The 15494-nt window shown below is 41.6% G+C and overlaps 1 long non-coding RNA gene across 3 annotated transcripts in view; it reads left to right on the top strand.

The window, feature by feature from the left end:
• Positions 1-611: 611 nt before the first annotated feature.
• Positions 612-15494, top strand: part of LOC132207071 (uncharacterized) — a 29987-nt gene continuing 15104 nt past the window's right edge. Inside the window, exons 1-4 of one of the 3 annotated variants that reach the window (XR_009443301.1) lie at positions 612-755; positions 1596-1671; positions 6561-6642; positions 7423-7618. This is a non-coding gene — a long non-coding RNA (uncharacterized LOC132207071). The other 2 variants (XR_009443300.1, XR_009443299.1) reach the window with 2 other exon arrangements.

The following is a 15494-nucleotide window of genomic DNA, read 5'->3' as shown; positions in this document are numbered from 1 at the left end:
ATGGAACGCTTTGCCTGCATCAGTAGTAGATTTGCCAACTTTCGGTACATTTAAGTCGTCATTGGATAAGCATATGGACGTACATGGAATAGTGTAGGTTAGATGGGCTTGAAATCGGTATGACAGGTCGGCACAACGTCGAGGGCCGAAGGGCCTGTACTGTGCTGTTATGTTCTATGTTCTATGAATAGTGAAGCACATTAAATGGACGGAGTGGCTTTGCTCTAACTGAGAGTGAAGGGAATAGGGAAATGACCAATTTCTAACAAGGTGTCGAGCTGGATGAACATAGCAGGTCAAACAGCAACAGAAAAGCAGGAAGGCTGACGTTTCGGGCCTGGAGCCATTTCAGAGAGAAGGGTCGAGGCCTGGAATGTCAGCCTTCCTGCTCCTCTGATGCTGCTGGGCCTGCTGTGTTTATCCAGCTCAAACCTTGTTATCTCAGATTCTCCAGCGTCTGCAGTTCCGACTGACAATGACCAAATGATGTTTGTTTCTGGGGAGCATTGTGAAGTGCAGCGCATGCGTGATGTTGTTTCTGCGCGCCGCCCCCCCTCCCAAAACCGCCAAAAGGCAACAAAAAAGCTGCTTGTTGTGACTGGAGGAGCGCATGCGTGAGGTCCTCCCCCAGCGCTGCCATTGAGGAGCATTGAGTCAGTGAGTGGGAGAGGTTTGTTTGAGACAGGCCGCAATGGAGAGACCAGCGCACAGGGAAGCGAGGGAACAGCAGGCTCCTTCCAGCAGCGCATCGAGATGTGAGTCTGGGACACAGAGGGGGCTCCGAGACCGGCATTGATTCGGGCTCAGTTCAGGGAGAACCGGGGGCTGTTGGTAAGAGGCGGAGCGGAGCAGAGCAGGAACTGGTCCCGGAACTTGGAGTGAGCGGCCTGGGCCTGGGGGCGGGGAGAGAGAGGCCTTTCTCGGGCTGTGTGTGGGCCTGCTGAGGGAGACACAGCGGCAAGAAGCTGTTGCTGGGGTTCAGGCTTGTGATATTTAATTCTCCGAACGCTGATGGTAATTCATCGTTTAGCTTCTGTTTCACGTTGTTTGTTGCGAATTGGCATTGAATCGTAAAGAAGTCACAGTCCATGCAAACGTGTTAATCATGTAAAGGATAAACACAGCACTCGTATTAGAGATAATGGGAACTGCAGATGCTGGAGAATCCGAGATAATAAAACGTGAGGCTGGATGAACACAGCAGGCCAAGCAGCATCTCAGGAGCACAAAAGCTGACGTTTCGGGCCTAAACCCTTCATCAGAGAGCACTCGTATTTTTTTTAGTGCCTGTTGTTCTTCCCTTAAATAGGTAGTGTATTGGGAGCTGGGTATTGAAATGTGTAAACATTCAGTTCAAGGACTGTACAGGTGTTGGTTAGTTTTTGTATCTTAATAAATTGTTTTAGAATTTTGCACAAAGAAAGATGAGGAGGAGTCCAGGTAAATTATCGAGCCAAGTGTTCTCTGTTTGAATTGTTGGCTTTAAAACAAGGAAGTATTGTGAGTATTAATTAAATTTTGCCTTGATCAGTTCTAATATTTTCAAAATTGTTGGATGTTAATTTACAGGAGAATTCTGTTCTTTCTTCCTCCAGGCAAATACTTGATGGGCCAAGACTGTGTCATATTTCATCAGTACAGCATCTACCAGCTGCTCCAACCAAACAGCAGGTATGTTAGCACTGTCAGAGTGGAGAATTTACTTTCCACAGTCATAGGGGTGAGACTTGCACTGAGCTCAAATTCCAGATATATACATTCAATCCAAGGGTCAAACAACATCAACAAAATACAAACGTATCTCTTTCCCCATAAACCGGTGCAGTTCCAGTAAAGTTCATCTTTGAAAGTCCATTGTCTCTTTTAAGCATTTGAAGAGGGATCAATTGAATCTTCTTCACAAATATATGCTCACTAACTGCATTGAATGCATGTTGAGGAAGGGCATTTTTTCAAGTTCCAGTCAAGGTATGTAAATAGTTCAAGTTGTCCTTGTAACAATGTAACCATATATGGAGTGGATATTGGGTACAGACATGGAAGGAAACTTTACATGTTATCAGTGACTGAGGAAGACAAATAATAAAGAGAAGATTCTGGAAAAGCACAGCAGGTCTGGCAGCATCTGTGATGAGAAATCAGAGTTAATGTTTCAGGCCTGGTACGCTTCCTCAGTTCTGAACAAAGGCCACCAGATCTGGGAGGCATTGACTTCGTGGTCGTATCACTGCACTGTTAATGCAGAGACCAGACAACATTCTGGGGACATGGTTTCGAACACCCCACAGCAAATGGCGGAATTTGAATTCAATAAAGATCTGGAATTAAGAATCTAATGATGACAATGAGTCCATTGTCTGTCAGGAAAAAGAATCCATCTGGCTCACTTGTTTCCTTGAGGGAAGGAAACTGGCATGCTTACCTGGTCTGGCCTACGTGAGACTCCAGACCCACAGCAATGAGGTTGACTCTGAACTGCTCTCTGGGCAATTAGGTGCAGGCAATAAATGCAAGCTGAGACAGCAACACCATCATGCTGTGAATGAATAAAAAATTACAGGTATTACTATTAGAAGAGAAGACGTTATTCTGACACAAGAGGGAGCATTTGTATGAACAACTGCGAGAAGGTTTGTGCGAGACAGTTTGAAGATTTGGAACAAACATTGAAGGGGATAGTAAGCTCCTGCAAGAACAAACAGATGAACTAATGGTTTGCATAAGTACCAGAGGATCAAACACATTCATCAAATTACAGCCATGATTAATTCCAATCTCATTAATGAAAGGATATTGTCCCTTCGGGTGAACAGAGTTGGTTAGGGCAAGGGATGTGAATGATCCCAGATGACAGTCAGCCTAGAATTTCATGAAAACAGCAGATAAGGCCATTATGCAGCAATTTGTTGTTTCTTTCATATTATTCATAGTATTAAGAAATACTTTTAAAGACTCTTCCGATAATTATGATGAAATCGAGAAATATATGCACATAATAAAATACAAATCACTAAAAGCATTTGGGGGAAAGCTTCAAATAGAGATGTTAATTAGTCTCCGGAGGCTTTCCTATATCAGAACAAGGTGCACGAAGCATTCCTTTAAAGGTGAATAATTAGTTCATGCCATTGCATAGTTACGCCAACCAGATGTGAAGTAGGTAATGAGTACAGATGTGGATGGAAACATTCACATCAGTAACTGAGCAGGATAGTATTAATCATTTGACCAACACATGTTCCAGACAGAGACAGGACAATTAAATAATGTGACGTTTAAATGCACACATCCTGTGTCAAAGCCTGACAGAGAATGCTTATTGAGTGCATGTGTTTTTTCGCTCTCAAAGTCTCACCACAAACACACTCTCAACATACACACGACAGTGGTTTACAATGACTTGCAAATACATACACGGCCCTGACATGTGCTAAACATGTACCAGGCATGAAGATCAAATACACTGCAAGCCTCAGAGCATGTAACATTCAAAATTGCTTCTCCTCATGGATTTCAGATCAGAGAGCTACCTTTTCATAAGAGACAAACAGTACCGAATGTGAGCGAAGGCATCCAATTCCCGTGCATTTAAATCCATGGTAATTGCCGTGGTCATAAACTAAATATCATTTGGTCGCTCCCTCAGAAGCAAAAAACTGTTGGATTTTGTGACAGAATTCTCATGAACTGCTCATGAAACCAACAGATACAAACTGATAACTGCACTCAAACATTCACGTGGCAGAAACTAACATGAACAGATTGATGACTAAACTCACATATCGACATTGCAGAAAAGAGAGGTAGGGATGGCTGTCTGAATATATAAATGTCTTTTTCAATCAGTCTGTCAGTTTTAGATTTAATTCAGTTTCTGACTGAATTCAGTTTCTATGTTTATTAAGCATATTTTTCAAGTTACAATCCAGATGATCACTGTTACATTGTTTCACCAGTCTTCTTAGAGATCGATGTTTAATACAGATGTGGGAAATATTGCAGTCACCATGAGTCAACAAAATAAATGATGAATGATACTTAAGTTTAGTTGACCAATAACTGATCAGGACAGAATTGCTCCTTTGATAAATATTAATCCCATACATAAACACAACAAATAAATGACGTGAATTCCACATGCATTTTTAGTGTCAAAGCCTGACAAATAGAAAAATCAAGGAACTGCAGCTGATAGGAATCAGAAACAAAAGTAGAAGTTGCCGCAAAACCTCAGCAAGTCTGGCAGCATCTGTGAAGAGAAATGAGTGTTCTGAAGAAGTGTCACAGGTCCCATAATATTAACTCTGCTTTGTCTCCATGTGGATGGACTGACCGACATAGGTACTGACTGATCCAGAATTAGTTCAAAGCGCAAACGCCATAACTACAGATATGATGCAAGGACTAACAACTGTGGAGTTCCATTTAAACTCCAGCTAACAGAAAATGATATACACAAAATGATTATCACTCACACATATACAGTCATAGACATCTGCGACACAGAAAACAGTCCTGTCTCTCACTGAGTCTGTACTGGTTAGAAACAACGAGGCAACAATTCTACATCCATTCAGCCAGCATTCAATTTCCATCAATATATCATGGTGGTAGAGGAACTACCATCCCTACCTTTATTGCCGGATAGTTGTCAGTTTTGTCACCGAGCAGAAATATATTTTTCTTTTATTCTGTCCTAAGCAGGAGGACTTTATAATCATGGACGTTTTTTTTTCTAATTAGCTTAAATATTATTCAAATAGCCCTGTGTTCCACATGACACTCCCTTTGAAGTATTACATCTCACACAATAGAAAACTAGTTGCCATTTTCTCAAATAAGGAACACAATAAAAAGTCATTCTTCAAAACAGTGGAGAAAGAAGGATTTGGCCAAATCAGGTAGATAGTAAACATTCTCCTTTTTTTTTGTTTGCCAGGAGAGTTCAGCAATGTTTATTCTTCAGTAAATTTAGTTTGACTGTTGCAGTTTTCTCCACTGCATGACAGAAAATAAAAATTCTGTCTTCTTCCTCCCCACACAGCAAGGGTAATGTCTGAGCCACAAAATAAAATAGAAGTAAATAAGCCAATTTTCTTTCCTGCACAAGGAACATTGTGATCAGTCAGCTGCAATGCAGTTGATTTGTTCATGGCACTTTCCCTTTGGCTATAACATATTAAATTAATACCTTTACTTCAGTATTCCAAAACGTATGTCACTATGCAATATGAAACAATACTCATATCAATACTCAATACTCATATCATACTCGAAGATGTCCCTTGATATCACCACTGCTGTTTAGACTCTAATATAGCAGTTGCAAAGGTCCGTTCCTTTTCCCTCCTCAACTCTGAAGAAAAGCCAACACTCATACTATTGCAATGTCCTGCATTTTCATCTGCCTGTGAAAGCTACACGCTCAAACAACTGAAGAACATACGGTCTTTCCCATTCACTACAGGAGAGATGACTTGAAAACTCTCTCCTCTCCCACTGTGGTAAATGGTTCTCCAATTTACAGGAAACATTTAAACCGCTCAGTCGCATAATGCAGGAAGAGTGAAACAGGATCCATTGAGTGTGGCTGTCCATCTTGTTTCATCACAACAGCTCTTTTCAAAAAAACTCTCAGATGAATTCTGAGAATTTGCACATGAGAGCAGCCCTAGTCCTGAGTGTTAAATTTTATTTTCCAAGTTCTTCACAAAATAATCACGCTGGTCTGTGTTGACTGTCTGTCTAATTTTAACGGGCAATGGACTGAAACCTGCAGCCCCATTGAATAGCACATTCTGACAGGTAGAGAAGTAATTCCTATATACAGAAATTGTACCTGTGAATGGAAGAAACAAGTAACAGAGAAGACCAAATAGGCAGCACCAGGTATTCTCCTTATTCATGCAATTAAGGACTTGAGGAAACTGATTTTCTGACACAACAACGAATGCAGTGAGATGATGCCAATACACAATGCACGAACTCTTTTAAGAGCAACCTGAACCTCCCCCGTAAGTTCTGTAAGCTGCAGGGCTATGGGATGTGTGCAGGAAAATGGGATGGTGATGGCTGTCTGGTGTTGTTCGGGTCAGCATGGACATGATGAGCCACATGGATGCCTTCTGTGCTGGATCGTTTAAGTCAGTCTAGAGATCTGTGCCATTCTGTCCTTGTCAGTCTCTGCTGTGTAATACATAAATAATTTACCAAATTTGACAACAACGCTCTCACATTCGCCAAGTAGGAATTGACACGAATAAATCAATAACTAAACTCATATCCACAGACAGGTTTGTCTAAGGTAGATGCAGTCATGGAGCTGTGCAGGTTTTGGTTACTTTTGAGACCTCACTCAAATGGTGTTGATGTCATTAAAAATTATTAGACAAGAAGCAGCTCAGTGCAAGACTGGAATCTGACCCATAGTTATGTTAGAATTCCTGGTGATAAACAAAATATCCAAATGACTATTAGCAAAATGTTGCATTGATCAGTTAAATATTGTCAAACCCAACTGATGTTGGTTTACAGGAGCTATCTGTTCCGTCTTCCTACAGACAAACACTGGAAGGACCAGGACAATGTAACATTGCTTCAGATCAAAGCCAAGTGTGATCAGCTCATTATAATAAACAGCAGGTATGTTCCCACTGTCAGAGTAGAGAACATCCTTTCTACAGTCACAGAGCGGATCGAGTCAGTCACACATTGAGCTTAATTTCCAACAGATCTGTTCAAACCAACAGTAAGACAGCACATAAAAAATGCAATTTTATTTTTCTTTGCTCTCCATTCAAAATGCCCAGTTCCAATAAGTTTCACCATTCATAGCCCATTGATATTTACACCATTTTTAAGGTGGATAGACCTCCTTGTCCAAAGTATGCACGCAGAAATTGAAGAAAATCTACATAAAATGACTCTAATAACATCTATCACATTATGAATCACATCTCAACCCATAAAATTACTGATTGCTGACAATTAAACCACTTTTAGAAGTAGAAAGCAACAAACATGGATCGATATCTAACCTTTCAGATTCATATTATGCAAACAGACCAAAAAAGATTGATGAGTCTCTCATATTGACTTTGCAGTAACTGACAGGTAAAGATTGATGAAAATATTCGCATAGCCAAAACTGGCATGCACACATTAATAACCACGCTCACATTCACACAGCAAACTGACAGCAACTGAACAATAACTACGCTGTCATATCCACATTATCATATTGATGATAACACTCTCAATTTCACAAAGCATGAAGTGATAGGTACAAATTTGTAACTGCACTCACATATCCGCAGATTTGAAAAATACTGACAGGCACAGTTTGATCGTTGTCCTCAAATATTTGCAAAGTAGATTCTCACGGGTACATAATGATACATCAGTTTACTTTCAAATTGACAGAGAAGAAACTTTGAGATACAAGTTGCTGTACATGCACATTTCCATATCGAAGCAACTGACAGGAAAAGTTTGAAAATAACCTTGAAGATAGCAAGAATTGCAGATGCTGGAGCCAGCTTTCCCAGTTTCACGTGAAAAGGAGAATATTGTAGAGGAGAAGACTGAATTACACGCTACTAGAATTGAAAGGATTGAGGTGAGTAAGGAGGAAGTGAGATCAGTTCTACAAGGTGTGAAGGTAGATAAATCCCCTGGGCCGGATGGGATTTTTCCGAGGATTGCCTGGGAAGCTAGGGAGGAGGTGGCAGAGCCCTTGGCCTTGATCGTTGAGGCCTCATTGTCTACAGGTTTAGTACCAGAGGACTGGAGGGTTGCAAATGTTGTGGCCTTGTTCAAGGATGGCAGTAGGAATGACCCAGGCAATTATAGACCTGTGAACGTTGTGTCTGTTGTAGGAAAAGTTTTGGAAAGGATTATAAGAGAGAGGTTTTATAATCATCTAGCAAGCAACAATTTGATTGGAGATAGTCAACATGGATTTGTCAAGGGCAGATCATGTCTCACAGACCTCATCGAGTATTTTTGAGAAGGTGACCAAGCATGTGGATGAAGGTAGGGCAGTTGATGTGGTGTACGTGGACTTCAGTAAAGCCTTTGGTAAGTCTCCACATGGTAGGCGATTGAAGAAAATACGGAGGCTTGGGGTTGAGGGAGATTTAGCAGTTTGGATTAGAAACTGGCTTTCTGTAAGAAGGCAACGAGTGGTGGTTGATGGAAAATATTCAGCCTGGAGTCCAGTTACTGGTGATGTGCCTCAAGGATCTGTTTTGAGACCACTGCTGTTTGTCATTTTTATAAATGAATTGGACGCAGGCCTAGGTGGATGGGTTAGTCAGCTTGCAGATGACACTAAGGTCGGTGGAGTGGTGGACAGTGTGGAAGAATGTTGCGGGGAGAATTGGATAAACTGCAGAATTGGGCTGAAAGGTGGCAAATGGAGTTCAATGTGGATAAATGTGAGGTGATTGACTTTGGGAAGAATAATAGGAAGGCAGAATACTGGGTCAATGGAAAGATTCTTGGTCGTGTGGATGTGCAGAGGGATCTTGGTGTCCATGTACATAGATCCCTGAAGGTTGCCACCCAGGTTGATAGTGCTGTTAAGAAGGCGTACAGTGTGTTAGGTTTTTATTGGTAGAGGGATTGAGTTCCGGATTGGTGATGTCATGTTGCAACTGTACAAAACACTAGTGCAGCCTCATTTGGAATATTGCGTACAGTTCTGGTCGCCCCATTACAGGAAGGATGTGGAAGCATTGGAAAAGGTGCAGAGGAGATTTACCAGGATGTTGCCTGGTCTGGAGCGAAGGCCTTATGACGAAAGGACTTGGGTCTGTTCGCATTGGAGAGAAGGAGGCTAAGAGGCGATTTAATAGAGACATAGAAGGTGATCAGAGGATTAGACAGGGTGGACAGTGAGAGTCTTTTTCTGAGGATGATGACATCAGCTTGCAAAAGAAGGCATAGCTACAAATTGAGGGGTGATAGATATAAGACAGATGTTAGAGGCAGGTTCTTTACTCAGTGTTTAAGGCACTGGAACGCCCTGCCTGCCAATGTGGTTAACTCAGCCACATTAGGGGCATTTAAACTGGCCTTGGATAAAAATATGTATGATAATGTGATAGTGTAGGGGGATGGGCTGAGATTAGCTCACAGGTCAGCGCAACATTGAGGGCCGAAGGGCCTGCTCTGCGCTGTATTGTTCTATGGCATAAACTGACAGGTACATTTTGATAACTACTCTGATATTCACAGAGCAGAATCTGGCTGGTCCTTATAAGCGTATTCACACGGTCACCAAGTAGAAACTGAGATTGATAACAGTAACATTCAAAATTGCAGTAACTGACAGATAGAAGTTGATAATTGCAGTCACATTTGCATTGCAGTTACTGTCAGGGTCAGATTAATAACTATGCTTTTGCTGACTTGCTTGCCAAGCTTGTAAGTTTGTTTACAGACATTTTGTCATCATCCTACGTGACATCATCAGTGCGCCTCCAGTGAAGCAGTGGTGTTCTGTCCTACTTGCTGTTTATGTGCCTCGGTTTGCTGGGGTGGGTGGCATCACTTCTGGATTTGTCTCTTCGTACATGGAGTCCAGCTTGACATGTTTATTAATGGAGTTCCAGTTTGAGTGCCAGCCTCTAGGAATTCTGGTGCATGTCTTTGGTTGGCTTCTCCTTGTATGCCTACGTTGTCCCAGTCAAATTGGTGTCCGTCTTTGTCCGTGTACATTTAGATGAGTGATAGTTGGTCATGTCTCTTGGTAGCTGGTTGGTGTTTATCCTGAAGGCTAATTTCCTACCGGTTTACCCTGTGTGATGGTAACGACGATCTCTTCATAATCTTGTAAATAACTTAACTCCTTTTTACATTTCATATCTTGTAAATAACGTTGGTTCTGTCGGTCATGGTTTGCGGATCCTTTGTTCTCATCAGTAGCTGTCCGTTTGTGGCCTACCATGATTCCTACTGGGCGGTGTCATCTAGTGGTCATTTCTGGTATGCCGTTAATGTATGGCAGGGTGACTAGTGTCTCTGGACATGTTGTGTCTTTCTGTTGTCATCTGTTTTGTAGTTATTGGCAATGACGCTTTTCAGGTAACTATCACTTCTAAAGACACTGTATCAATGTTCTTCCTTGGCTCTACACAGCTCCGGGTGTGACAGTGTATTGTGGCTGACTTGAACAGCGTTTTGATGCAGCTTTGTTTGTGGTTCTTGGGATGATTGCTGTTGTAGTTGAGTACCTGACCTGTATGAATTACAAACCTTAATAACTACTCTTTCAGATGCTCAGAGCTGAAACTGACAAATACAGATTGATAAGGAAACATTACCGTAGCAAAGCAGTGTGTCATGGACAGACTGATAATTTCAGAAACACATTCACTGAGTAGAAACTGACAGGAAGAGAATGATCTCCATACTCAGGTACCCACTTAGCAGAAACTGACAGGAACAGGTTGATGATAACACTCCCAGTTTCACACAGCATAAACTGACAGGTTTAGATTTATGATGACACTCAAGTATTCACAGAGCAGCTCATTGTTACATGTTGAAAACTGCACTCACAAATTCACCTCACAGAAACTGACATGTACAGATTGATAATTAAACTGTCATATTGACATAGCAGAAACAGAGAATGAACTCACACATTCACCCAGCAGGAAGTGAATAGTATGGATTGATAACGGCACTTTCACCTTCATATTACAGAAAGTGAGAGGCGTCAATGAATAACAACACTCACACAGTCAAGTCTGACAAACTGACAGGTACAGGGTGATCACTATACGCTTTCATTCCAATTGCATTAACTGACAGGTGCAGGTCGATGGACTCAACCGACGTAACAGAGACAGATAATTGCATTCATTCACTTGACACAAACTGTGTGGACTGTGTTGATGACTGCGCTCTCAGATTCACAGAGCAGAAACTAACAGGTACAAATTCAAACTGCACTCATACATTCACAAATCAGAAACTGAAAGGTCCAGGTCAATATCTACACTCACATATTCACAGAGCAAAAACTGTCATGAACAGACTGATCATAACACTCTGTCTCCCACAGCATAACCTGACAGGTTCACTTTGATAACTACGCACATTCACTGAGCAGAAAACACCAGGGATAAATTGATATCTAAACTCACAGATGGACATTGCAGAAACTGACTGACCTAGAAGGATAAGTACACTCACCTTCTCACAGCAGAAAATGACAGGGACATGTTGATAACTACAGTCACACATGCATATTACAGAAACTTTCAGGTTACATTCAGAGGTTGACATGACAGAAACTTGACAGAGACAGACCGATAACTACACTCCCTTTATTCACATTGCATATACCTGCCAGAACAGTCTGACAACCAGACTTTCATACTTGCATATTGGAAAGTGACATTTACAGATTGATAATTCTGCTCAAATAGTCACCTGGCAGAAACTAACATCACATCAATAACTAAAATCATTGTAATAGCAGAAACTATAGAGACTGAAAATGACACCCATAGCCACAGAGCTTAAAACAAAACCTGACAGATACAGATTGATAGTAAGCTCACATTTCTTTATTCATTCACAGGGCAAGGGTGTTGCTGGCAAGGCAACATTTTTTGCCCATCCCTAATTGCCCAGAGGGCAGTTAAGAGTCAACTACACTGTTGTGGGTCTGGGGTCACATGTAGCGTGGACCAGGTAAGGATGGCAGTTTCCTGCCCAAAGAGACATGATTTTTATTTTCTTCTGACAATTGCCAATAGATTCATGGTCATCATTAGACTCTTAATTCCAGATATTTATTGAATTCAAATTCCACCATCTGCCATAGCGGGATTTGAACCTGGTGCCCAGAACATTATCTGGATCTTTGGAGTAACAGTCCAGTGATAACACCACTCGGCCATTGCTTCCCCCATTCACACAGCAGAAACTGACACGGAGACAATAATAATGACACTAACATTTACGTCACAGAAAATGACAGGCACTGACTAACAATTATGCTCTCATGTCCGCAGCGCAGATCTGACAGGGAGAGATTGGTAAACACACTCACATATTCACACAGCAGTGACTGAGAAAGATTCATACCTGTCCTCTCATTCACAATACAGAAACTGACAGGTATAAGTTGATAACAGCACTCATGGTTTCACAGCATATTGCCTGACACTCGCATAAACCTCATAGAAATTGTCAGATATAGGTTGATAATTAAACTCTCATTCGCGTAGCAGAGATTGACAGGTAAAGGCGGATGACAACAGCCATATCTTTCCATCGCAGGAACTGACAGGCATAGATAGATAAATACACTCAGATTTTAACAGCAGGAATGGGAAGGTGCAGGTTAATAACTACAGTCACATAGTTGAACTGCAGAAACTTATAGGGTCACATTGATGACAACAGTCAGACATTCACATGACAAACTGACAGGTACAGATGGATATCGAAACACACACTCAGCAGAAACTTTGAGGTAGAGACTGGTAATGACAGCCATACATTCACAGAGCACGCACTCACAGGCATGGATTGATTATCAAACTCATATTTTAACACAGCAAAAACTGACGGGCGGAGACTGGTAACTGCATTCACAAAGCCACACAGCTGAAACTAACAGATACGTAAGGATAACTGCATTCATGCATTCACACAGTAAATAGTGACAGTGACTGATAGATAACTGCACTGCCATCCTTTGTGTATCACAAACTGCCAGGAACAGATGCACTCAAATATTGACACACCAGAAGGTGACAGGTACAGATTGACATGCAAACTCTCATATTCAGATACCAGAAAATGGCAGGTACAAATTGATACCCATACCCACACTCCCATATGCACAGAGAAACTGAGAGGGAAAGACTGATAAAAGCAATCAGACATTCACATAGCAGAGCCTGGCAGCAACAGAATGATAAATAACTCTTGCATTCTTATAACAGAAACAGTCATGGATTGACTGAAAATGTATTCATCGAGCATAACCTGACAGGTACAGAGTGATAACTGCTGCCAAACATTCAGAGCGCAGACAAAAATGAACAGATTGATAACTAACCTCACATTTTCATATGACAGGAAACTGAAGGAAACAAATTAGTAAATACACTCCTATTCACATAGCGAAGACTGATATGGACAGAATGATAACTACAATTACACATTCACGCTGCAGAATCTTTCAGGGATAGATTGATAATTGTACAAACAAACTCCCCAAGGAGAAGCTGACAGTCACAGATTTAAAACCAAACTCTCATATTCACCAAGTAACATGTGGTAGGTACACTGTGACAACTGAACTCAAATAGTCACAGAACAATATTCCCCAGGTAGAGTGAGATAACTACACTCTTGCATCTGCCTTGCAGAAACTAAACTCTCATATTCATGGAGCACAAATTGGCAGGTACAGATCAATGCCTGCCCACTCATATTGATGCAACAGAATGGACATGTAGGGACTAGTCACAACACTCATACATTCTTTTGTAGAAACTGATCGGTATAGATTGAGAATTACACCTGTACTTTCACATAGCACAAACTGAATGTTACGGACTAATAACATACACATTCGGACAGCAGAAGTTGACAGAAGTGACAAAAGCTGACCTGAGATATTGAGGGATACTGAGACTCTGCTCACGGAAAACAAGGAGGAATATATTGCGTTTAAGCGATCAGACTCTGATGAATCCCCAGATAGCTACAGAAGGAAATCAGAAGGTCAAAAAGAGGGTATGAGATGGATCTGGCAGATTAGGTAAAAGGTAATCCCAAGCGGTTCTACAGCTATATTAAGAGTAAAATGGTGGCTCAGGAGAGAACAGGCCCCCTTAAAGGTCAACATGGTGGTCTATGCGTGGTGCCAGAGGAGTTTGGGGTGGGGGGTGATTTTTAATGAATATTTCTCCTCTGTATTTACTAAGGAGAGAACCATGGATGCGAAGGAAATAAGGGGAACAAGTGGAGATATTTTTAGACTGCATATATATTACCAGAGAGGAGGTGTTTTCAGCCTGAGAGCATATTGAGATGGATGAATCCCAAGGCCTGATCAAGTCCAGCCTTGGATGATGTGGCAGGCTAGTCAAGAAATTGCACAGGCCCTTGCAGAGGTTTTTGCTTTCTTTTTAGCCACTGGTGAAGTTCTGGAAGACTGGAGGGTGGGTAATGTTGTTGCATTGTTTAAGAAAGGTAGCAAAGACAAGCCAGGGGACTACAGGCCAGTGAGCTGACATCACTGGGAGGCAAGTTAGCGGAGAGGATAGTGAGGGACAGGATCAACCAACATTTGGATATTCCATGTCTGATTAGGGATAGTCTGCAAGGATTTGAGAGTTGGAAGTCATGTCTGACAAATGTTTTGAGACTTTCAAAGAGGTAACCACACAGAGAGATAAGGGTAGGGCAGTGGATGTTGTCTGTGTGGACTTTAGTAAGGCCTTTGACTAAGTCCTGCACAGCAGGCCAGTAAGGAAGGTTCGGTTGCATGGCTACCAGGGTGAGTCGGCTAATTGGATTCAAAATGTATTTGATGGGAGGAAGCAGAGGGTGATGGTTGAAGACTGTTTCTTGGACTGGAGGCCTGTGACTTGTGGTGTGCCACAGGAGTCTGTGCTGAGACGTTAGTTATGTGTCATTTACATAAATGATCTGGATGTCAATGTACAAGGTATGATGAGTAAGTTTGCCAATGACACAATATTGAGAGGCATTGTTAATAGCGAGGAAGTTTGTCAAAAATAACAGAAGGATCTTGATCAGATGGGTAAGTGAGCTGAGGATTGGAAAATGCAATTCAACACAGAGAAGTGTGAGGTTTTGCACTTTGGAAGTCAAACCAAGGTAGGACTTGCACAGGAAGTGTTCAGGTCCTGAGGAGTGTTGTGGAACTGAGGCACCTTGGAATACAAGTACATGGCTCATTGAAAGTGATGCCACAAGTGGACAGGGTGGTGAAGAAAGCATTTGACATGCTGGCCTTCATTGGTTGGAACATTGAGTATAAGAGTTACGTTACAGTTGTAGAAGTTGCTGGTAAGGCCACATTTGGAGGATAATGTACAGTTTTGGTCATCCTGTTAAAGGAAAGTCATTTTTAAACTGGAAAGTGTGCAAAGAAGATTTACGAGGATGTTGCCAGGGCAAGGAGGCCTCAGTTATAGGGAGAGGTAAGCCAGAAGAGTACTTTATTCCTTGGAACAGAGGAGAATGAGGTATGACCTTATTGATGTGTGTTACATCATCAGAGGACAGTTAGGATGAATGCATACAGTGTATTTTTTCTGCAAGAATAGGGAATTGAAAACTAGAGGGCAAAGGATTAAGAAGGACATGAGAGAGTGGTGCATATGTGGAATCAGTGAAAGTGGTTGAGGCAGGTACAATAGGAACATTGAAAAAAACATTTGAATAGCAAGGGTTTAGAGGGACACAGACCAAATTCAGGCAATTGGAAC

Source organism: Stegostoma tigrinum, chromosome 44 (assembly GCF_030684315.1).
Source record: "Stegostoma tigrinum isolate sSteTig4 chromosome 44, sSteTig4.hap1, whole genome shotgun sequence".
NCBI lineage: Eukaryota > Metazoa > Chordata > Chondrichthyes > Orectolobiformes > Stegostomatidae > Stegostoma > Stegostoma tigrinum.
Note: the sequence above shows the minus strand (reverse complement) of the source record. Positions and strands in the feature narration are given on the sequence as shown.